Below are 23,916 nucleotides of genomic sequence, written 5' to 3' on the forward strand. Positions count from 1 at the left end.
GGGATGTAAGTGGCAAACTTAAAAATTTGGAGATAACTAGTACAAATGATAGGTGAACCTCTCCTCTGTCTTTGGCAAGAGATAGTACTAGTAGCCGTGGTAGATGCTGCTATGCAGCATGATTTAGAAAGACTTTTCAATGAAAACCTACCTAGGACCTTATCTTTGAATAGGTTTTACTCAAAACTTGAAAATGTCCACTTACATATCTGCTTCTTACTGCTTTAAATGTCAAAAAAAAAAAAAAAAATATATATATATAGAATGAAAGTTTATTTTTACAGTAAAATTCACTTTAACGGAAAAACTAGATTAAAGCAACTATTAAAATGAGCTAATCAGTTTTAAATAAAAACATCTGCTGAAAATAAAAAGTTTATTAGCTACAAAAAAAAAAAATAATAATAATAATAATAATAACTTGAATTTTGACATCTTGAATTCAAATTATGTTTTTCGCAATCACGAGTGTTTGTGTGAAGGGGGTACGTGTATGTGTGTGTAGGCATGTGTGTTTGTGTGTGGGGGTATGTGTATGTGTGTGGGGGGATATGTGTACGTGTATGTGGGGGGGGGGGTATGTGTACGTGTGTTTTGGGGGGTATGTGTTTGTGTCCAGGCATGAATGTGTGGGTAGTTGTGTGTATGTGTGTGTATATGTTTTTGTGTGTGTGTAGGTGTATGTGTGTATGTGTTTGTGTGCGTGTGTGTAGTTGTGTATGTATGCGCGTGTGTGTAGGACATGGATGCAACCTGGAGACGGCTTTCGCTATAGGAGCAGCATCGTGAGGAGCCGGTCGACGGTGATGGTGCGGAGGGTGGCGGTGGGAAAATAAAATGATAGCACGCCAAAAAAAGAACTGTCAAATGAAAGCAATAATCAATGGTGATTGCTCAAAAAAAAAAAAAAAAAAAAAAAAAAACAGAAAGATTTTTAAAATTGAAAAGTAAAACAATAAATAAATGAAATGAAAAAAAATTAAAATTTTGATGAGTTTGCATACAAAAACAAAATATAAAAGTAATGTAAAAGGTTTTTCTACAACCTTGATTTATTCATTATTTAATTTTAAAAACAGGAATTCTCTTCGCCTAATTTAGACAATACACATATTTGAGCTGAATATGACATTGCTTCTTTAGGTACATAAACCATGGGTAAAAGAAAACCAACAATTATTTAAATCTGTCATTTTGAAAAGAGGCCACGTCCACTTTAAAAAAATTTTCATTTTCTCGGATGACATTTCATCCAGAAGCTCACAATTCTTTGCATTGAAAAAGGTGTTCCTTGTAACACCGAAACACGTGTCTGTAATAATTTGCAATTTTTGTGCTTCAATATGTTGAATTACTGATTATTTTAGTCTATCAACCCTGTTTTTTAAATTTAATTTTTCTTTTTTTTTAAGGTGTGATGAAACTTATTTGAAATTGACACGATCCCAAAATTTTGCTGTAATAATTGTCTAAAAACATGTATACGACCCGTTTTCAAAACGATTATAGGTTTTTCAGAATAAATGTTACTGTAAAATATTAAACATTGTTTATGCTTACAAAATAATTAATTTTAGTGTGAAAACTGAAAAGAGGAATTGAAATGACAAAAAATAATGACATTGCTTCACTATAAATAAAATAAAATTCTTCAGCTGTTTCATCGGTTGATGTAATGGGCCAATCATAAATTTCCTAGTAGAAATTTTTATGAGCATCTGGTATATATTGATGTAATTTTTTAAAAACCATCATGTTTTTTTTTTTTTTTTTTTCATTTATTGAAACATTGTCCAGATAAGCGGGATTGTTTGCTGGGTCTGGGATAAAAAGGTTTGGCGTTTCTACTTTTTAAATAGGCAAATTATTTTTTCTAGTTAGCAATCAATAAATGGTTTAGCCCTTGCAACACCAGGTTCAAGATTTGTGAACACAAACTCGTAAAAGTCATTTACAGCAAAAAAAAAAAAAACTTTTTGCTCTTAGGAAAGCTCTTTTCCGTAACTTCTACTCGACTGGACTTTCTTTTTAAAATAATCTGGCCACCAATTTTTAAAATTTGCTATACCCTGATGTGTCACGTGATTGACATTGAACTTTTTAGAATTTGAGGATTACACGATAAAATCTGCGTACTGTTGAGGTGTGTAAATCCGGTCCTCACGGCGAAAACGTGGAGGAGTTCATTACGAAAAAGGGTCATCTCCCAAAGATGACTCTTTTTCAAAATAATCGCTGGTGGTGGTGAAGGGGGGGGGGGGGGGGCTTACACCGAACTACCTCAAAAAAATAGATTTGAGCTGTTTTCATGTGGAACCTATGAGTTGAAGTTAAAGGGGTGGAAAATCGCCATAAAGTGGAAAAAATATGGAGTTGACCCCCTTTTAAAATGACCGATTCACTTAATAATACATTGCGTGCGTATGAGCGTTTGACAGCTTATTTGCTTTCGTCCCAAAGTATTTAGATCGTTCTCGGAAAAGAAATAATGAATACCAAATCGATTTTTTTTTGGAAATTTAATTGTTTTCAAAAAAATTTTACAATAAAAATAAATTATTTTGATAATTCTTTACAACACAAATTTTGAATCTGTAAATAACATTTCTAAATATTCTTTAAAGACCAAACAATATACATGGTGAATTTGACCTAATCTGCCAAACGAAAGGGGGTGTCAGAAGAGCCCAAGTGGAGCATAGAACCACCCATCATACTGTCCAATTCGTAACCGTAACTGAGTTACGGCAGACAGAAAAAAAAAGTGAGTCTAAAAAAAAAAAAAAAAGAGAGATTAAGACCGATTGCTGAAACACCTGGAAACTCTATACACAAAACAACTACATATTTCAAAAAAGGTGACAAAATCCTATAAAATGACACTTTTTTCATAGACACGATTTGCATGATTGTAACATTTTAGTAGTTTAAGTTTTAAGACAAAATATAATTGATATTTTTTTAATGCGCAGGTGCAAAAACATACTAACCAAACACGAATGCAAAAATACTACTGATAATTACGAAGAGACAAAATCAACAAGTAGAGCCAACTCTTCACTGATTAAAGAGTCTCCATTAAAGAGTCTCCCTGCATTACGTTTTAATTTTAATGTGATTAAAGTATTTTTGAGGACACTTTTTTCTAAATATATTTTTCCTTTAAAGGAAGAAACACTTAAGTACTATAATAAAATACCGTCATCGACTATTTTATCATACACCTATTAACTGTCATATCGTCAGACTTTAAAGGCAAAATTAAGCAAAGAACAAAAACCATGAAAATATTTTACTTTATTCATTATATATGCAGAGACCAATTATATGTATATTTATTACATCTCCAGTGCTTTTTTGTTAGACATACACTGGTGTCCAAAAGTTAAGCATAATTGTTATTTATGTGAGTATTGTGAGAAATATACATCGAAATAAGGAGAAACGTGATATGCGAGTGCAACACGGTTACAAAATTAGGAAACTACTCAAAAAAACGGTAATATTTACTTTTATCATCCCAAAAAATAGTTCAAATGAAAATTAGGCATATGAGGAGTTTACTCTTTGTACAAAAATTTTTCTTTAAAAGATGATGCTGAAGTTCAATAGTGTGTATGGCCACCTCTGACTGCCAGCCGCGCTGCACAACGATTACTCATACTTTCTATGAGGTAGTGGATGAGTTGTGGGCTTAAACAGTTCCAAGCATGCTGGAGAGCTCTTTTTAGCTCCGGAGCGGAGCTTGGCGGGGGAGAACGGACTGCAAGTTGTCTCTCGAGCATATCCCAGACATACTCGATAGGGTTCAGATCAGGGGAGTTTGCAGGCCACGTCATTCTCTGGATATTTTCTGATTCGAGGAAGTCATCGTCCACAGCTGTTCGGTGACATGGCGCTTTATCGTCCATGAATATGAACTCAGGACCAACAGCACCTCGAAACAAGCGAACATAAGGCTCAAGAACCTCGTCTCTGTATCTTTGTTCAGTGACTGAGTCTGTCTCAAAAATATGGAGGTCGGTGCGGCCATCCAACATAATGCCCGCCCACACCATTACTCCTGCTGATGCAAATTGATGTCTTTCTCTTATGTTTTGCGGTTGGAAACGAGTCCCCTTTTCTCTCCAGATTGTTACCTGACGAGAACCACACTGTAGAGTAAAGCGGGACGCATCACTGAACATCACATTAGCCCACTGTCCCAGACTCCAATGCCGATGTTGCAAGCTCCAGTTTAAACGAGCGCGCTTATGCGCTGATGTGAGAGGAATGCAAACTGCTAGTCTTCTGGCATACAGACCGACATGATTAATTCTCCTGTAAACAGTTTGCCTCGAAATTGTTATTCCTGTGACGGCACTGAGCGCCGAACCCAGTTCTCTGGCACAGCTGTCCCTATGACGTCGTGCAGAAATTGCCAGAAAACGATCTTGGCTTGCGGTTGTGACTCGACCTGGTACTGGTCGGCGGGTAACATCTCCCGTATTTAAAAACCTCTGCCACAGTCTCGAGATTACACACTGAGGCATATTAAGAATACGAGACACTTCAGTGTGTGATCGTCCATATTCTAGCATTCCAACGATTCTTCCTTTCGCAAACATGTCCAATTGGCGTCTTTGTGTCATTATTATTGTGCGTTCATGATTAGAAGAGACTTCGGAACGCCTTCCCGAAAGCAAAGCCAAGTTTAGCGCGGAGGTGATCGCTACCGCTTTCAATTGAGACAACCCTAAATTTGGCGGGCATTTAAATTTGTAAAAATGTCTTTGTGTTCTTTCCTTTCGTTTCTAGCTTCGCGTAATTGTCGTCTACGGGGAATCTATACTTTTAAAACTGAAATTTTCAGCACAAAAATATTGTATTTACAAAAAAAAGTAAGGTATTTTGTTTTGCGAATGAAACATTTCTATTAAGGATAGGTTTTCTGAATTTTGAACGATATCCTTTTAAACACTAACGTCCTATATTCGAAATTGCAAGTGCGCTGATGAAAAAAAAAGGGGGGGGGACAGGAAAACTTCATTGCCACACAGACTGTGGCATTGAAATGCTTAAGGGTTGCGTTCGTTTTGAAGACTTAATATCTCTCTTCATCTCCCTCTCCCTTTTCTTGAGGGGGGGGGTGACTCAGTAGCTCTTACGGGTTGGGTCTTTTTGATGCATCTGTATGGATTGTACAAAATTTCAGATCATATAGAGCGGATATACAGTCAGTAGATCTACAATAGCAGTTATTTTTGAAAAATGGTGAAAACATTATTCGAACAAAAGTTGCCCCCCCCCTCTCCCCCCCCCCAAAAAAAAAACTTGGTTGAACCAAAGGCGGGGACTGGGCAATTGTTCCAGAAAGGATTTACATGTGAGAAATAAAAGTAAATGAGAAAACAATAAAAAATCAATCTGAAATATTTAAAGCGATTGACTATTAAAATCAAGGCTATTTCTCTAAGTATTGCATGAATATTAATGTTTAGAAATATGTAATAATTTGCGATGCGTTATAAAAAGTGTCTTTGGTTTGAATACTGTTTCAAAATTATAGGTTCATCGGTTGGGCCGGCTTAAGTGATGACGACTACCCCCAGGGCGAGTATTTTCAAGGCGGGGGGGGGGGAGGTAACCAACTTCGTTTCTGGGGAGGGGGGCAGAAACGAAGTTAGTTATAACACTTCAGTACACAGTAGCCTAACGTAAAAACGGATTGTCCATAAAGGACGTTACACTTCACCTTAGCCTCTCCCCTCGTCACATCTCACGCAATGTTCGATGAACATATTGCTATAACGAACGCTTTTATTTGGACCAAAATATGTGAAGTCATATTTCTTATAATCCCCTCCTTCCCCCTTAAGACTAACTGTCCGAAGTTCATGAACCCCGAACCCTCTCTCCCTACCCCTTTCAAGCGTGACATCATTTGTGAACGACTCCTTAGGTTTGCTCTAAGTCACCAAAATCGCAGTAACAATTGTTTTAAGGGAAAAGACCGGCTCCCCCCCCCTCCTTCCTGGATAGCTCTAGTCACAATTTGTTTATGATCATGTATGTTTTTAATAAAGAATCATATCGCACTCCGGCAAGGAAAGTGATACAATTCAAAATCTGGGAAAACCGTACCGGCTATTGGTTTAAAATCTAAATTTAGTGCTTTTTCTCGACACAAAAACCACAAAGTTAGCTCACCTAAATGGTGCGGGGGGGGGGGGGGGCGTAGGAACGATTTCATCAATAATGACACATCATTAAAATTTCATAATTTGGAAGAATATTTTTCGAGCTTAAAGTATGCATTATGTATCTATACTTCAAAAACTAATTAATAAACATCACATAATAAGTTGACTGCGCATATTGTAATGTTTCAGACTAAATCACTTAAAATTACTATTGCGTCAAACCTTAATTTTCTCCATTGCTGTTTTTTTTCTTGTGGTTGAGTCAGTTTCCTTGCCAGTGTGGGATATGTTGAACAACTGAATAGGTTGACTATAGCAACGTTTCTTGATAAAAATAACGCATTTTACATTCAGAGCCAAGGACGGATCCAGAAACTATTCAAGGAGGGGGTGATTGATTTCACACCCTTACCCTTTTATAAATTCGCATACCTCCGCCCCTCCCCCCTTTCCAAACACCATGAAAGATCGCCTCATTTCAGTTATTTTGGGAAGGGGAGGGACTTCCTTTTCTACAAAATTGTGGAGGAGTGTACCAAACCCCATACCTTACCTTAACGCCATCAAAGGTGTCCCATTAAAGTTCCTCTTTTTTTTGGGGGGGGGGGGGACTTCAATTTTCGAAACTTTCCTGAGAAGAGCCCTTGACCCAACCCTATAACCCTATTTAATATCATCTAAAATCTTTTAAAATTGAGTTTTTGGAACTTTGAAATACTTCCTATATACAAAGTTCAGATCTCTATCAGTAATGTCTTAAGAATAAGATATGTGCTACACTTTCATTTTCCAGAGAGCAAGAGCTTCGTCAAACCATTGAAGATAGGCTAAAACAATTTTCAACTTCAGTATCAAAGACATGCCGTGGAAGAGTTCTGCATCTCGACTCAAGGAAGGGGCGGTCGCCCCATCGCCCCTCCCTTGTGTCCGTCCTTGTTCGGATCTGTATTAGAATACGGGCAACAAACTTTTGCTTATTTTATGATCCCCACACGTAACGCTGTTCCGTAAAAGTACTGGAAGAACTGAATTACTTTTAGAGTAATCGAAAAAACTTGAATAAAAAAAGCATGTATATTTTTTCGTATTTACAAAAATAAATAGGTTAAAACAGTAACATAAAACGTTGTTTCAGGCACTTATTCAATTTTTCTGTAGATAACCATATTGGCATGTGAAAAGCTTTAATTTTTGTTTTGTTCCTTTTTTCATTTCTGAAGAATAAAAGCCATATTGGAAAAAAAAATAGTACTAAAGTATTGAAATGTGTCACACAGAGTGCAACTTACCTACTGAGGCTTCCAAAATTGTTCGTAGGCTTTAAATGTGTATGGTTAAAAATGAAGTGCCTAGGAATCGAAATAGTAGTTCAATACTTTTTCATACTGTCTCTACATGATTACATCAATTCAACATTTTTTTAACAAAATATTGACTGTTTGAAATGGGCCAAAAATGAGGTGACACAGAAATATTTTCAGAAAAATTCGAAATTAAAGTTATCGTCTGTCGTTTTCTTTCGTTCTTTCTTTCTTTTTTTTTTGTTATTTTTTCAATGCGGTGATAGTTAAAAAGTCTTTTGGCATTAATTTTTGCTTGTTCACTTTACAAATCTACGTATTATTTTAAAAATGACTCGTATTCGCAAAGTAACAACAAACACAATTCGAAAACACATTAATTCTTCATTATATTCGAAGTAAAACAGTTCGAAATATTGCGAAAGTAGTTCATTTATCCCTAAGCACTGTGTAATATTTAATAAACGCTTTAAAGAAGAAAATCGGATCGAAAATAAGGTGAGAAATGGTTGACCAGCAAAGTTAACAATATGCGATTAGAGATTTATAATTAGAATACCTATGAAAAACCCACGTTTGAGAGCTGTGAAAGTTTCAGCAGAATATAAGGAAAATTTTTCCTTCCAATTTCACCTGCAACTGTTCACCGTGTTTTCAGAAAAGGTTTACTTAGCGTGAAAGACAGAAAGTTTAGGATTTCCTTCGCAAAATCAATGATAAATTAACCCAAAACGTATAGAAATACACTGCAAATCCTAAAATACTTTTAAGTCGAACAATTGTCTTAGTAGCACACCTTTTTTTCGGGAAAGAAGGTGGGAGGTAATTTCTTAGAAAATTATAGAACACTCGTCTTCTTACAGCGCGATAACGATGGCCAATTGCAACCTTTCTCAGTGTTGGTCTGAAGCCTCATCCCCAAAAGACGCATATAGAATCTTCCGATACCACGTGTTGGGGGCGTGGCCAAGTCTCAACTAGTGAAAAACGGACAATAGTTCTGTTTCACCAGATCCAATGTTTCTTGGTACAGCAATTGCATGAAACGCGCCTGAACTCTCTAAAGCGTGCGAGCTGTTTTATCCACATTCCGAAACGCGCACCTAATTCGCGCATGACACCATCGACTATACTATTTTGCATAAACATATTGTTTCTTCTTCAACCAATGAATCTCCATAAGTAACTTTATATAATTTAACGAAAATTTACAGATTTTTCTCGCATTTTATGAATTATGCTTAACTTTTGGACACCAGTGTATATATTAGGGCATTTATAAAAACATACACTATTGAAACAGACTTAAAATATTGTCTAAACATGAATGACTAACTTTGTTTTTGCCGGTTCAAAAAAACTGAAACTTGAGAGACGGAAATTCAAAGAACCTATTCATCACATGATGTGACATTTTAGTTAAATACTGAAGCTATTTTATTTATTACAAGGAATAAATTCACTTCCTATATGATACATCTAATGCGAACAAAATTAAAAATACATTAACCTCATTTCTCTTATTAAACACCTTGACTTAAAAAGAAAGATGCTTTTCTTGACGCAAAGAAGGACATTAAAAAACAGTAGAATTACAGTTACGTAGATGCAATAAACACTTAACGATTCACCATTTTTTGAGGACAGCATAATCTTTTAATAATATCTCAGTATTTCTGTTTGTTAGAAAATTTATCTAGAAATTGAAGTGCTTTAAAAAATGCGCACTGTTTAAGGAATATCTCAATCAATAATTTTATGCTAGTATTGTTTATATTGGCACCATAGCATTAAAACTACATGTAGCATCTTTGCTACTTAAGGAGCATTTGGTTTGGCAAAAAAAAAAAGGAAAAAAAAACATTTTTTTTTTACCAACAAAGTTATTTACAATTGAGGAATAAATACAGTATTTTTCTACATACATGTATTAGTTTAAAAATAAAAGATTTTCAAATTGCAAATCATGTTGAATGTAGAAATTGCATAAAATTTCAAAAGCGACAAACCATATAGGGACAGAGTAAGGTGTATGGGACAGAGCTTTAGTGATAAAATACTTAGCATAAAATATGCAGAATTATATGTAGCTTGTCCAGTAGGGTGCAGCGAAAAACATGGTTCAAAGAATTGGAACAGTTGGGTGCGGAAACGTTATGTAGCATTTTCAGAAACATTGATCAAACCCTAAAAGTAAATTCACTATCCCGGTTTCTCAATTTTTCTTGTGTTGCAACCCATTTTGAAAAATCCGAAATATTTTTTAAATATGCAACAACGGTTCGCTGGTGGGGTTAACGGTGTAATTCTCTGCAGCCATCTTTTCGTGGTCAGTTCTGATTCATCCATTCATTTATGGTTGAACGAAGACCTACACGACTTTAAAAAAGCTCATATAACTTATATTTGTGCTCCTTCATTTATAAAAAAAAAGAAAAACCTGACTTGTCATTCAAGGGAATTTTGACAACAACTATAAGTAGCTTTCTAAGGACATCTCCCTGTTTCTTATTATTTTCACTCATTCAATGGAAAAAATTTACAGTACAATTGATGTTTTAGAACGGGTTATAGAACATTGATCGGGAAATTATATATATTTTTTCAAAATGTTAAATTTCCAGCCGATCGCTTGATTCAAAAGGTATTTACCGACCAGTGTGATATTGCACACATGTTTGGATGATACACTTGCATAACGTTTTAGCATCCAGCTATTTTGCTTCATTGAGTTTCATGGTTTTCGAAAATACATCAAACTCCCGATTATCCGCGGAATAGGGTGGCACGGTAACCGCAGATAAGCAAAAACCACGGATAATCCGAATAGGTAAAAAACGAGACTTAGGGAATACATTAGCTAAAAAATATTAATAACACTCACACGTATATTTAAATTATAACTAGAAACATTGCTACATTGCATCTACTAACATCGAATATAAAAAATATCTATAAAATCTAAAAGCGAACAATGACAAACTCATAAAAGCTTTTTAAAAAAAAAATGTGAAAAAGACCCGCGTATAATCCGACCGTCGATAATCGAAAGTTTACAGTAGAAAGCAAAAAGTAATTTTTATATTAAATCTCGAATGAATTCTCATGAAGCCGTCGGAGGCAAGAGCTCTTATCTGATCGCGCTAAAATTTTAGACTTTTCAAAACGGATAGGCACACAACTTTTCCGCACCAAGCTGTTCCCCTTAGAACTTTGATTATCGCCCCACGTTATTGTCCACTTGATGAACGAGCTTTCGACTGCTACATCTATTGGACAAGTCGGAAATTTTCCACACATCATTTCGGTAAGATGCAGTGCTGTTCCATTCTTCCCGACTCTCCCATATGCAGCTCAAATGATCCAAATCTAAAATTTGAAAAGTGTTCAACTTCATTAAAGAATATCTCACGAACCTTTAAATGTAGTACGGCTTTCCAATTTTCAAAACTATTCCAAACTTCAGTTTGAAATACATATGCAATCCAATCTTATGAATTAACTTTTGTTTAAAGTCTACTTCATTTATTCTACTGTTTTGAAAGCTTAATACAGAAAACTGAAAGGTCACACGAAATAACGTCTAGATATTTTGTGAAATTTAAATTTGATACTTAAAAAGATTCAATTTTATAGACATCCGGAAAATAAATAAAAAGGAAATTTCAAGTAGTCATCATTAAGAGAAACATGCATATTTGTTAAAACAAATGTACAAATACAATTTCTGAGAAGCATTCAAACGCAGTTTCAAAATAGTAATAGAACGAAAGCAACGTACGAAAACGGTGAGCTAGAATAGGTAAATAGGCTGGCTAGAAGAGAAGTCAATTTCCTTCTAACTTACTGATTTAGATCGATTGACTGCAGTTACTAATGTGCACTGAAACTGAATTTGAGTTCCTAATCTATCACCAGGCCCGACGAGAGGCCATGTCAGCCTAATCAAAAACTAGGGGCCCGGGCTGGGGGGGGGGGGTGGCGACACTGACGCAAAAAAGGAAAGAAAAAAAAAGAAACGAAAAAAGGGAGGAAAAGGAAAAAAAAAAGAAAGAAAGAAAAAGGGGGGGGGGGGAAACTCCGAATAAGCGATAACGTTAAGATAAAGTAAAATTTACTTTTTTTGGTATTTGCTGTTGTGGCACTTAAAATAGTGTTAATTGTATTCCAGTAATCAGTTTTGAATCCCTCTCTTTTTTTCCATTCTTTTTTCTTCCTTTTTTTCTATTTTCTTTTCCTTTTTTTTTTTGAGAGGGGGCCCGGCGACATGACTGACAAGGGGCCCACCTTGACTCTCTTTGCGGCCCTGTCTATCACCGATAAGGAAATAATATAATCTCATTTACTCCATCTACTCTAAAATTGATCAGATACCTTATTGAGCTACCAACAAGACGTCCATCTACAGGCGTTATCCTTGAGTTGCATGGTCACGGTTGATGAAGACTGTCATAGCGCACATCAATTGGCAATGAAGAATAAAACGCATGTCAATCAAACTCATCGACTAATTTCGTTTCAGTCTCACAAAATCAGGATTTTGTTTAGATCAAATTTAGTACATTTTAATTGAAAACAAAATGCAGAAATCGCACAATTCTTACAAGAGGATATAATATCAGTTTTTCACTTTTCATCCTACAAAATTAATTGGCAGCACTATGCGCAGTTAGTTGTACAACCCAATACTTCTGCAGTTAATATTTGGAAGCTGCTCTTGAGATTTGAAATATGAAAATTTGGAGATAACCAGTACAAATGGTAGGTGAACCCCTCCTCTATCTTGGGGCAAGATATAGTACTAGTAGCCCTGGTAGGTTCCGGTATACAGCTTGATTTAGAAAAAAATTTCAATGAAAGCCTACCTTGGATCTGATCTTTAAAAGCGTTTTTCTCAAAACTTCAAAGTGTCCACTTGCATCCCTTTGCTTCTCACGGCCTCATATGTCGTCCTACATTGTTCACAATGCACATCCTTTATTATCCCCTGATTTCACACCCCGTGATTTTTTCTTGTGGGGGTTTGTGAAAGATGCTCTTTGCATGCGACCTCTTCCCACAGATTTGTATAATCACAAGTAGGGCTTAAGAAGTTTTCTTTCAATTTTATACCGAACGTTAGAGAATAATTGAAAACAAAATCTTACTGAAGCTGACCCCACATTTCTACCTTCTGTTGTGGAGCAAAACTGAATAAGCAGTTTAATCTATGCATAAAATCAAAGTGAAAGTTTTTTTTTTTTTCGCGTCGCAATCGTTAAATTTCAGTTGGTTCAACTTGATCAATCAACATACGACAAAGAATCAGGAAATTTAGGATATAATGACGTAAAAAAGTTTAAGATTTTAAAAAGAAGAAAAGGGAATGGAATCTGAGAGCGGAGGACATGAGCGGGGGCAATTTACATGAGTCCAACGTTTTAGAACTTAGTTTTAAGATGAGTTTTTTTGAAAGGTTATTTCTTTCTCTTTAACTATATTCACTTTAATTTTAATAAGTTTAACATATTAACAACTTTACTACAACAGTGGATTTATGGTCGTTAAAAAGGTGATCATATATATATATATATATATATATATATATATATATATATATATACACACACACACACACACGTCTGTTTCCAAAGCGATCACTTTGGGAAAAAAAATATTTAAACTAATGCAGAAGGTAATTTTTGCTGCTCCATTGTATTATACGTATAATATTTTGGCATCATACATTGTTCTGCTATAATTTTTTAAAAATAATTTCAGAACAAATTGACAGTGTTGGCCTGAAAAATTGTGATTTTTTCCTCGAAATTTCTTTTAATAAAACTTTCTCTTAATTTAACATTGTGTCGCTTTTCTAGAAGCAAAAATAGTTAACCGATAACGTTTTTCACATTTTACAAGTGATTTCGACGCACATGCCACATTTGGAACACTATGCTCCAAAGGTGGCTCAGAAGCTACAATTTTAATATAGTGTTACAAAAATAGTTAAATTTTAGCTTACAAAAAATTCACTAGATATGTGTTATAGAAAAGTGTAAAATTCAACTTAAAAAAATTCAGCCAAATATACCGAACCTGAAAGTTATGGAAAATGATCAAAGCTTAACTCTATCTTTGACTCACTTACCTAAAAAGAAAGTTCTCAGTAAATTAGTAGGGAAATGTAAATAATTGATTAGACGAATTATGATTTTTTTAAAAATATCGCTGATCATCCTAAGCTTTAATCCCTAAATACTAAAAAGCTTATGCATTGGTAGCAGCAAATGGTCATGGTACAGTAGATTGCATATGTTTATGTAATAGAAAATACAATAGACCCTCGTTTTACGCGGGTTTATTTATGCGGTTTTGATTAAGAAAATGATGCTTGGAGAAGTTTATATAACTTTGAAGTATACCATAAATACACAGACAACCCAACATCCTAAGAGTAATTAAAGCCAATAGAATCAGATGGCTGGGGCACGTATTTAGGCGTGCAGATCTGGACCCGGTTAAAAAGCTAACTTTTCTCAAAGATTGAGGGTACAAGGAGAAGGGGAAGACCAGCAACAAGGTGGCTGGATAGTGTTGAGAAGGACCTGAAAATTTTGGGAGTGAACAGATGGAGAAACCTGGCAACGTGTCGTACCGCCTGGAAGAAGCAGACGGAGAAAGCCTTGGCCTGCACCAGGCTGTTGTGCTGATGAAGAAGAAGATTATACGCAGTTTAGGATTTGACACTTTTATTTTATTTTACGCGGATGCGGCAATTCAAACAGATAAAAATTTTCTCTCTTTCAAAATCCAAACTCTTGAAATTGCAGATTATACGAAATAAATTACATTTTGGGGTGCTAATAATCGAGCTTGGGTCACTGGGGACATTTTATGCGATTGGTTCCAGAGCCCTTACCAGAAGTAAAGTTATTAAACCCACACAATTCAGAACTAGCTGGAAGAAGAGCTTTTACGGGTGACAAAGGAAATCGAAACCAGCGAGGATACCGACATCGGTGACGTACAACCAAAAACGTTCACATTGAAAATTTTGAGCTCTTCCTTAACAACAGCAAATGATGCTTTTGATTTGTTATTGAAAGATGATCTCGTCATAAGAAGTGACGCGAGTGACCATGAATGATCAATGCTCTGCAAAAGGACTACAGATAAAAGTTCTTTAATGACTGCTAAAATGCTATCATAACCAGCTTCTTTGTATAAATACTAACAAATTTTTGTGTTCTGTATGCATGTTGTGCACATGTATCGATATAAGTACACATCAAACTTATTATATCATTAATCATCACTAGAATGTATTCTTTTATATATAGAACCTAACCCCTATTTTAACACTACTAATAAGTCTTAATTCAAGCGCTTCTGATTTACGCGACATTTCCGTGAAACGTAACCCCGCGTAAAACGAGAGTCTCCTATACTTACTTTTTAAATGATTATGCACACATAAAAAAGATTAAAAACATTAATTATTGCATATGAATCCAATAGTAAAAGATAACGACACATGCCCCAAATTCTCTATTTTCCATAAGTTACTTCTTTTCTAGAACACCGCTTTAATTTTTAACTATTAATTAAAAATGTTTGATCTAAATTTTATAAATGCACCCTCCCCTTCCAGAAGAAACTTTATAAATATCATTTCATTTGTGTTTTTTAAATTAGTTTAAATATCATAAAAACCGCTTTTGTAATATTAAAACCATTACATAATGACTTAAAAAAACACATAAAAGAAAATATTACAGTTATACCTTTAAAAAAATTGAAGTTAAACTAAAAAAAAAACACATGACACATAAAGTGCAATCGGACCTGACATCATCTTCTGAAATTATGTGCGAAATAATAAACTTTCTGTTACCTCTTAATGGAGTCCAATAAATATCACAGACCAAATGGATAACACATGCATCACGCTAAAAGATGAATCGTAATATCCTGGTTTTAATCCACCTCATGTTACGGTTTAGGATAAAACCTTGACCCACGATCCCTCGTAATTGCTCACGCGTATACGTCATAGGGAACTGACAGATGACGAACTTCAGGCGCACGTCCGTGGTTTTCCTCTAGTTTTGTTTTGACGTCCAAAATACGGAAAAATTAATTTTCTAGACACATGGCTTTTCACGTCGAGAATTAGGTGTGTATACCAATTCAGCCGTAATGGTAAAAGAAGAGAAAATCGAGGAAAGTACGTTAATTTGTAGTCGTAAAAAGCTCTTTAGAGAATATCTGGTTTTCGATAGAGTCATTCTCAAGTGCAAACAATAACAAGGATAATTTACCTTCTCGCTCTTTGAGCAGCACATGTTGCAATAATGATATTTTTAAATTAGGAATTAATTTATAATTCCATTTAATGCTTCGAGTATAATTTTAAATAAAGAAAAACTTCATGAAAGTAGTGAATACTAGCCATAAAGTAATGTTTAAAGGGCATGCTAGTCACTCTTGGAATTTCCTTATTTATTTCATTATACAAATAAAGAAATGCATTAAAATGCATAGTAAATGAAACTTTGGCGGAAAAGTTATTAAAAAAAAACATAAACAAAAAACGGTCCGTTTCTGGTACATACCATCAATTCTATACCTTAGAGCTAGAAGGGCTAAGTCCAAAAATTGCGATTTTCTGTTTATTAGTGCATTGTATGTAGAAGCCTATTCCGTATCGAGCCATGTGAACGTAATTCTTTTTAAAAAAATCCTTTTCAATTTTTTACCAGGGTTAAAAGAGTGCGCGTCCTATCCTTAGGATGTGACAGAAAAAAAGTTTTTCCTCTCTACTGTAAAATTATCATAATATGACTTACGTTCCTCTGGCTCTGAGGTACAGAATTAATGATATTGAAGATATTGTTGGTTCTATGCATGCGTCGATAGCAAGCAGTTATAGATCACTTTGATATTGAAGATATACAAATCAGCATGAATATTGGTCGTATGCATGCGTCGATAGCAAGCCGTTATAGATCACTTTCGCACTTACATTTACATAAAAGAAATGAAATAAAATCCACTAGAGAATATAAGCTAGCTTATACCTATTGTAGCCGTTAATAATAAAAAGAACATTAATTCTGATTGCACCGCTCCTTTTCAGAGGTCGTGTTCATTCAAAGTAGGAGTAGTCTCGAAAATCCAAGTCTCGAAACTTCGAGGTTCCGCTTAATCCGAGGTGCTTCATTTAAATATTAAGTTATACATTTTAGTAGCTCAAAATATGATTTTCATTAAAATCTGAAAATAGAAATCTTTGCTGCTGTAAATTTTGTTGACTACATTGAGAGGTTGGTGATGTTTTGGTTGCCTTGCACACATAAATGCGTGCGTATATCGAGAAAAAAATTAAGTTAACATTCGTTCGGATGCAATTAGAAGGAAATTTATATTAAAGTTTGAGTGATAAATTTCCTCCTTGTCTTTATACAACGAAGTCAAAAGTGTTCCTCCTTATGTCTTCCGAGTAGTGTAAATTTTAAATCTGGAAAAAATTTCCAGAGATTCCGAGTTTTCAGTAATCCGAGGTGAAGTGAACTCCATATTACCTCGGATTTTCGAGATTCCACTGTATCGTAAAATCTCAACTTCGCTGTCATATTTCAATATCTCCTCATTTCGACTAACTTTCAAAAGACTAGGATATGTTCTCTAGGATATGTAAAGATTTTGAGTTTTTTTTTTTTTTTTTAACGCTTAAATTTTAATATTTTTCTTGAATATAATAACGTTGTTTCTAGACTACAAGTCAGCTTCACTATTTCCATGGTAAAAGGAATTTACTTAAAATTTTCAGGGGTGATGTTTCCTTTCTTTTACCACTCACCTGTGTAGCAGTCTTCTCGCTTAAAGCTCTTTTCAACAGTCTAATCATTATTATTTAGAAAAGAGGTCAATTCTGAAGATATAAGCATATTGTTCCTTGATCATGATTTTAGTTTTTTTAAGGAATGTAATGGTAATTTGCGAACTATTGCTGGTGGATTTGTGCATTTTCTCTCTTCGAAAATCACTTATTTAAGAAATGAAATTGAATTTCTTTTCTCAATATAGGACCCAAAACATTATCCAGGTATTATGATGAACTGACTTCTCTTTTCCTCCATACTTTTCTTACTTTTAACACTTTACTGTCTGACAACGCATTGATGTGTTCTTTTCTTACTATTGGTGGCCAATCGGAAATACATTGTGTTCTCTTTCCACTATTCGGAACCGATTCGGCAAAACATTAATGTAGTCTTTCTCTAAATCGTTAATATGTCCGTGACACATCTATAAACTTTGCATTTTTGATTTAAACAGAAAAAATATGCGTCTAACTGTTCAAATTGTAGGCGTTTTATGCTGCATTCTCCTTCATCAAGATGCATGTTTTGAATTATATTACACTAATAAGAAACATTACTAAAAATTCGAATCACTTGATTTTACTGAAACTTCTAAGCATCATATTTAAGAACTAGTTTATTTCTAATAATAACCAATGAATAAAAATTCAACTGAACTTGCTTATAACGGGTGCAAAAGAGCCGTAATTTATCATTGTTATAAACGAGTACTCATTACAAAGTAGGTTTGTGAAAACAGTCATAAAAATTTAGTAACGATGACTGAATTTTTGGCTTAAATTAAAATTTTGAGTCATAAAATTACTCTTTTCTGACAGCAAGCTTTGCATCATTTTTTACTTCCTTTTACAAAAAAGGAAGTATTGTATTCAAAAATCGGCCTTAATTTCCATTTTGCTCACCCCCGAATGAATTTTTTCAACCCTATAGGAACGTACAGACACCCGAAATATCCATTTTGACGATCTCCGAGTTAATTACAACGAGTTTCCTCGTGACGTCTGTATGTGCGTATGTGTGTCGCATAACTCAAGGACGGAATGTCCTAGAAAGTTGAAATTTGGTACGTAGACTCCTAGTGGGGTCTAGTTGTGCACATTCCTTTTCGGTTGCATTCGGATGCTCCAAAGGGGGTCTTTTGCCTCTTTTTGGAGGGAAATCGTTGTTAATTTCGACGTAAACTCAACTGGTGTTATAATTTGGCGGACACTTGGCAATAGTCTTTTCTGCGCTAAACAATTAGCACTATTTCCTGGAAATGGCTGATTTGCGCTGTTTTTTACTTTGTCTATCGATTATCATTTAGAAAACCTCAAAAGGTTTTAATATTTCAATTTCATCTATGCCGACACAAAACAGACAAAAGACTATTTTCAGAAGTTACACTAGTGAAAAAGACCAGTAAAAATAATTTTCAATGTTGCAATTGTAAATTTTAAAAGTCACACCTTTACAATTAATTTAAATACATTAACGACAACTTGCTTGTCTTTTGGAATTCACGAAAGTAGAAGTAACATAAGTCTTAAAACTTTCAACAAAAGCGTTTTTACTTCCTTTTACAAAAAAGGAAGTATTGTATTCACGAAAAAATTTTCACTCAAAAATCGGCCTTAATTTCCATTTTGCTCATCCCCAAATGAATGTTGAGTTTTTTTTTTTTCGACCCGACCACACGTACATATGTACCTAAGAACGTATAGACGCCCGTAATATCCATTTTAACGTTTCCCGAATTAATTACAATGAGTTTTCTCGTGACGTCTGTATGTACGTATATATGTGCGTATGTGTGTCGCATAACTCAAAAACGGTATGTCCTAGAATGTTGAAATTTGGTATGCAGACTCCTCGCAGTTGTGCACCTTCTTTTTTGGTTGCATTCGGGTGTTTCTAAAGGGGTCTTTTGCACCTTTTTGAGGGGAATTCATTGTTAATTTCGATGCAAACTCAAGTCGTGTTATAATTTGGCAGACACTTGGCGATATATCGCCAGTCTTTTGGTCGCCAAGTTTTGTCGCCAACTTGGCGTTTTTTTTTATTTTTTAACCTTGGTTTCAATGTGGCCATTGTTGGTGATATTTAGAGAGTTAACTCTTGAATCACATTAAAATTGCAATAATGGGGAAATAACATTGAATGAATGTAAAAGGAAGTCATGTGATGCACATATCAGCTCGTTTTTAAAAGTGTTTTAATAATTTTTAACTCAAGAGATGAATTTTTAAAAAATGATTAAATATAAGGATTATCAACATTTATTTAGACATTATCGCAACAACGATAAAACTATTGAGTATAAGAAAAATGGATCGGTATAGTTAGCGAGATTTAATTGCGAAAACCAATACAATAACATGCTTAACAAACTAGGTCACTGGAGCGGACTTTTACCATCATAACAACAAAAGGACTCGATAAAAACTGATGAACTTGTTTGTTATTGGTTTTTTATTTATACAATCTCTCTCAAAACAATACTCTCCCTCAGATATTTAATCTTTCAGATATAACACATAGTCATAAAAATCCTCTAATAGTCCCGTAATACTAAAATATACATCTATTAACCAGAGATTGAAAATTATAAAATCTATAAATTTGACTAACACATTGATGATCATTTCTCCACAGACTTGGAATCTAACTTAATTACAGTAGCACGTAGATGATTTGTGCTACATTAATGTAGTACAAATGATCTAAATAAGATAAAGTACGAAGGTTTTGTGCTCATCATTTAATTAAAAACAGGCGACTTTGCAATTTTGGCATCGTTTGTGTGTGGTTGTTTCTTTTTCCGAATGCAAAAGTACACATTACGTAAAATCAACTCCAAAACATATTTCAATCACAATTTCGGCTATCTATGCAATTGTTAAACAGGGAATTAAGCAAAAATATTTTGTAATATAATATGGGGACAAATAATTATGTAAGCGGTAAACTAAAGCATTTAAGTCTTATCTTGACAACAAAGGCATACTCTTAAATTCACACCAGCGTTGATAACAACGAAATCTCTATTGCCATAATCTAGGTACGAGTAGTCCTGTACCTCAATCTTCAAAGTTAAAATAGGTTTAAAGATTTGAGAGAACATGGAACATAATCTGTCGTCAAACGTAATGAAAACCGGATAGTGTCATTTCCGTAACAAGACAATAATTAAAAAACTATCTCTTCAATCTCTTACAATAAATTTATTTATAACCCAAACACGGTTTCTCCTTTGAGTAAGCTCTAAAATGAAAATGCTCGTCTCGGTTGAAAATCTTCAAGTTTATTCAGTTTGCTCTGTGTTTTGAAAGCTCAATGGATGTATAAGCAAAATGGAATGATCACGCGTTCAGTGTGATTAATGTGAGAATCACATGATCGCCGCGGTTAATTTAAAAGCCATATAAGCAAACAAATTGAGCGATTGCAACGGTGCAACCGTGTTTTCCGCGATGGCATTAATCACATTATTACCAGAGTAAACAAGCATGATGTAGTGACAATCGAAGAGAGGTATAGTGAAGAAGAAATTCGAAAACCCTTAAATGTTTTACAGAAGCAACATCTATGTGATTGGCGTAAATCAGCGGTTCCCAACCTTTTCACCCTTGCGAACCCCTTCCAGACTCCGAAAGAAGTTAGCGAACCCCTTGAGTGCTAGGTAATAAGTAAAAAGCAAAAAAAAAAAAAAAAAACCGCGCGGCGCGCGCGCACAACACGCACACGTTGAAAATAAAATTTTGGGTTTTTTTTTTAGTTTGATGCGGCTCCATAGTTTATAACAAGAACGAAAACATAATTGCAAAACATAGAATTATAAATATTGCTATGAACTAAAATTATGGCTAAAAATGAATGCAAAACAAATTCACCAAAATATAAACACTGATTATTCTTTGTTGAGCTTCAATGAACTTTGAAAAAAATTTGACAATGGGATATTTGTGGAACAAAGAGGCTCAAAAACTTGGCTGAAATTTTTCTGACACAAGGGTACATTTATCTCTATCACTAAAAGGATATACTGCGCACATTGATCATTTGATTACAGAAGAATTTTCTTGTAATTATGCTACAAGTGCGGAGTAAAATGCGTACATTAAAAAATAATAGAAGCGCCTATTTTTCAACGCATTTACTATAATTTTTACACAAAAGGTAATTTTTAACGAAACAAATAGTTTTAAGCTCACTTACTACAAAAGAAATTTTCTACACAAATTTCATAAACTCCTTATTTACATACAGAGCAAATTAAGTTCGATGGTTAAATTCTATTATTATTTTTTTTTTACTGCGTAAACCTCACTCACACTGCCAAACTTTCACCCACGAAAATTTTTCAAGGTTTTAATTTTTCATACTTCCTGTGGTATTTTTGGGTTGCTAACCATTCTTTCTCTTTTTCGACAACAAAGCTCGAAGTAAGTAAGCTATGTAGTGTGAAAATTATAGCAACAAACAACAGCGTGATCTCACTTCTATTCATTTTAGACTCAACACAACAGAAGAGCGATAACTCTTCGTTGGACTCAAATGGTAAAGGAACTAAACATCAAAATATTTGAGGCGCTCGCATTTGTTACATGTAATGTTTTCATCAAGTAATGTTTTCATGCTAGGAGTATAGAATGTGCGAAAGGCAAATGAATAAAAAAGGAGCAAAATTTGCTTGAAACCGCTTGAACATGAGACTTCATCAGAAACATGCATGTTAAAACTCCGCCATTACAATATTTTTCTTTCGCGAACCCCCTGAAAACCTCTTGCGAACCCCCAAGGGTTTGCGAACCACCGGTTGGGAACCGCTGGTATAAATAATGGAAACAAAATGATGACCTTTTGCTCAATTGGTCGATGGATGCATAGTGAATTTAGATCTAAACTTTCGACTAGATTACGCGTGTTATTCAGACGAATTTGTACCAATCCTGATCACTGAAATATGCTACCATTCTAGTATGCTCAAGGATACGCCTTTACGAGTATCATTTGGACTAATTTGTAGAGTAATGTACACGTAACTTTGAAACTCTGATTACTAAAATGTATCGTCATGGTAGTGTGATGCATGTTCAAGTTCATGCAGAACAAACTTTTTAAAACACTTTAAATAAAAAATTGATAGTGGATGTTTACATGTCCGTTGTTAACAATCACTTTGGAAAGATTGGCTGCTATATCCCCGCGAGGTTGGAATTCCTTACAGAAACCCATAATTTAGACCTGAGCACCCTTTTGGGGGCTAGAACCCACAGGTATTTCACACGGTCAGGGTCGCTCCGATGGGAGGTTCAGGGAGACCACCCAAAAATTTCCTTATTAGGCTAATTTTGTCTGACGATTCGGTAAAATTATCATCATTCGGTCTAATTTGGAGTTTTATTCAGCAAAATTATCATCATTCGGCGCAATTTGGAGTTCCATTCGGCAAAATTATCATCATCGGGCAAAATTTGGAGTTCCATTCGACAGATTGAGACTTTCTGCCTTTCCTAAAATGTAAGTTTGGGGCGCCCCTGCATACGCCTGGAGGACTTAGAGAGCAAGACAGATTTAGCGTACACTACAGCTTTTATGGGGTCTTGGTCTGAACTCGCATCCCTCTGATCACTAGTCCAGTGCTCATCGGACCAGCCCAGCATTTAATGGAGATTATTTAATGAACATTTACTGAACCAATTTTTGAATTACACTAACTATAATCTGCATAAAGCGAAGTTTTCTTACCTTATAATTAAACAAGATAACTCATAAATTATTTTAAAAGCAGAAAACTTTAAAATATCACTATGTGATCGGACACTTATCGGATGAGTATAAACGTCAGATTTGTTTTTACTTTAAGATAACTCTCAAGAAAATAGCACTACACTTACCTAATCCTTCAGAAGGAAAATGAATTAGATTTTAACATTCAATCAGTATTTGAAATATGGTGACAAGTTATAACTAAGAGTACCCGAAGTTTCTTCACTGACCTACGTTTCGTATCAACTAGGCCATTTAACCAAAATTTCAGAACGATTTCAATACAGCTTTTCCTACTAAGTCCATTGTTTGTAAATAATCAGGTATTCAAACGTAAAAGAAATCAGTTGAATGAAAAGTTTTAATGTGAAGGTCGCGCTATAAAAGCAATTCTCTTGAAGGAAAAAGGAGAGAATTTTTTCCTCCTATTTCGCCCTGCGATCATACAATTACTGTCAATAAACACCGGCAGAATATTTTTTTATTGCCGAGAAAGAGGCAGAAAAAAGAATTCAGTCTGGAAATACGTGTTTTTAATTTGAGGCTGTGAGAATCAAAGGGATGTGCAATAGGACTTATTAAATTTCTGAGCTAACACATTCAAAACTCGAACCGGATGAGGCGTAGACTAATGGTCCCCACTCGACCATCTCCGATTTGGATGAAATTTTATAGAGGTGTAGAGATGCCTTTGAAACTAACCTATGCAAATTTTCAGCTTCCAAGATCCAAATCCTGAGGATCTAGAATGTCCCAAAAAATGACCCAAAATGGCGGAAGACCTTTTTGTGACAAATTGCCATCTATAGCCAA

At 34.7% G+C, this 23,916-nt stretch overlaps 1 protein-coding gene across 4 annotated transcripts in view; it reads right to left on the reverse strand.

The window, feature by feature from the left end:
- LOC129218366 (SEC14-like protein 4) overlaps positions 1 to 23,916 on the reverse strand; it is a 144,215-nt gene that overhangs the window by 83,449 nt on the left and 36,850 nt on the right. Inside the window, exon 1 of one of the 4 annotated variants that reach the window (XM_054852607.1) lies at positions 23,232 to 23,370. The exons of 2 other annotated variants lie outside the window; for them this stretch is intronic. The gene's annotated coding sequence lies outside the window, so the exon portion shown is untranslated. Of the gene's footprint in view, positions 1 to 15,359; positions 15,517 to 23,231; positions 23,371 to 23,916 lie in introns of those variants that run through there. One more of the 4 variants, XM_054852609.1, reaches the window with a different exon arrangement.

This window comes from Uloborus diversus, chromosome 3 (assembly GCF_026930045.1).
Source record: "Uloborus diversus isolate 005 chromosome 3, Udiv.v.3.1, whole genome shotgun sequence".
Taxonomy (NCBI): domain Eukaryota; kingdom Metazoa; phylum Arthropoda; class Arachnida; order Araneae; family Uloboridae; genus Uloborus; species Uloborus diversus.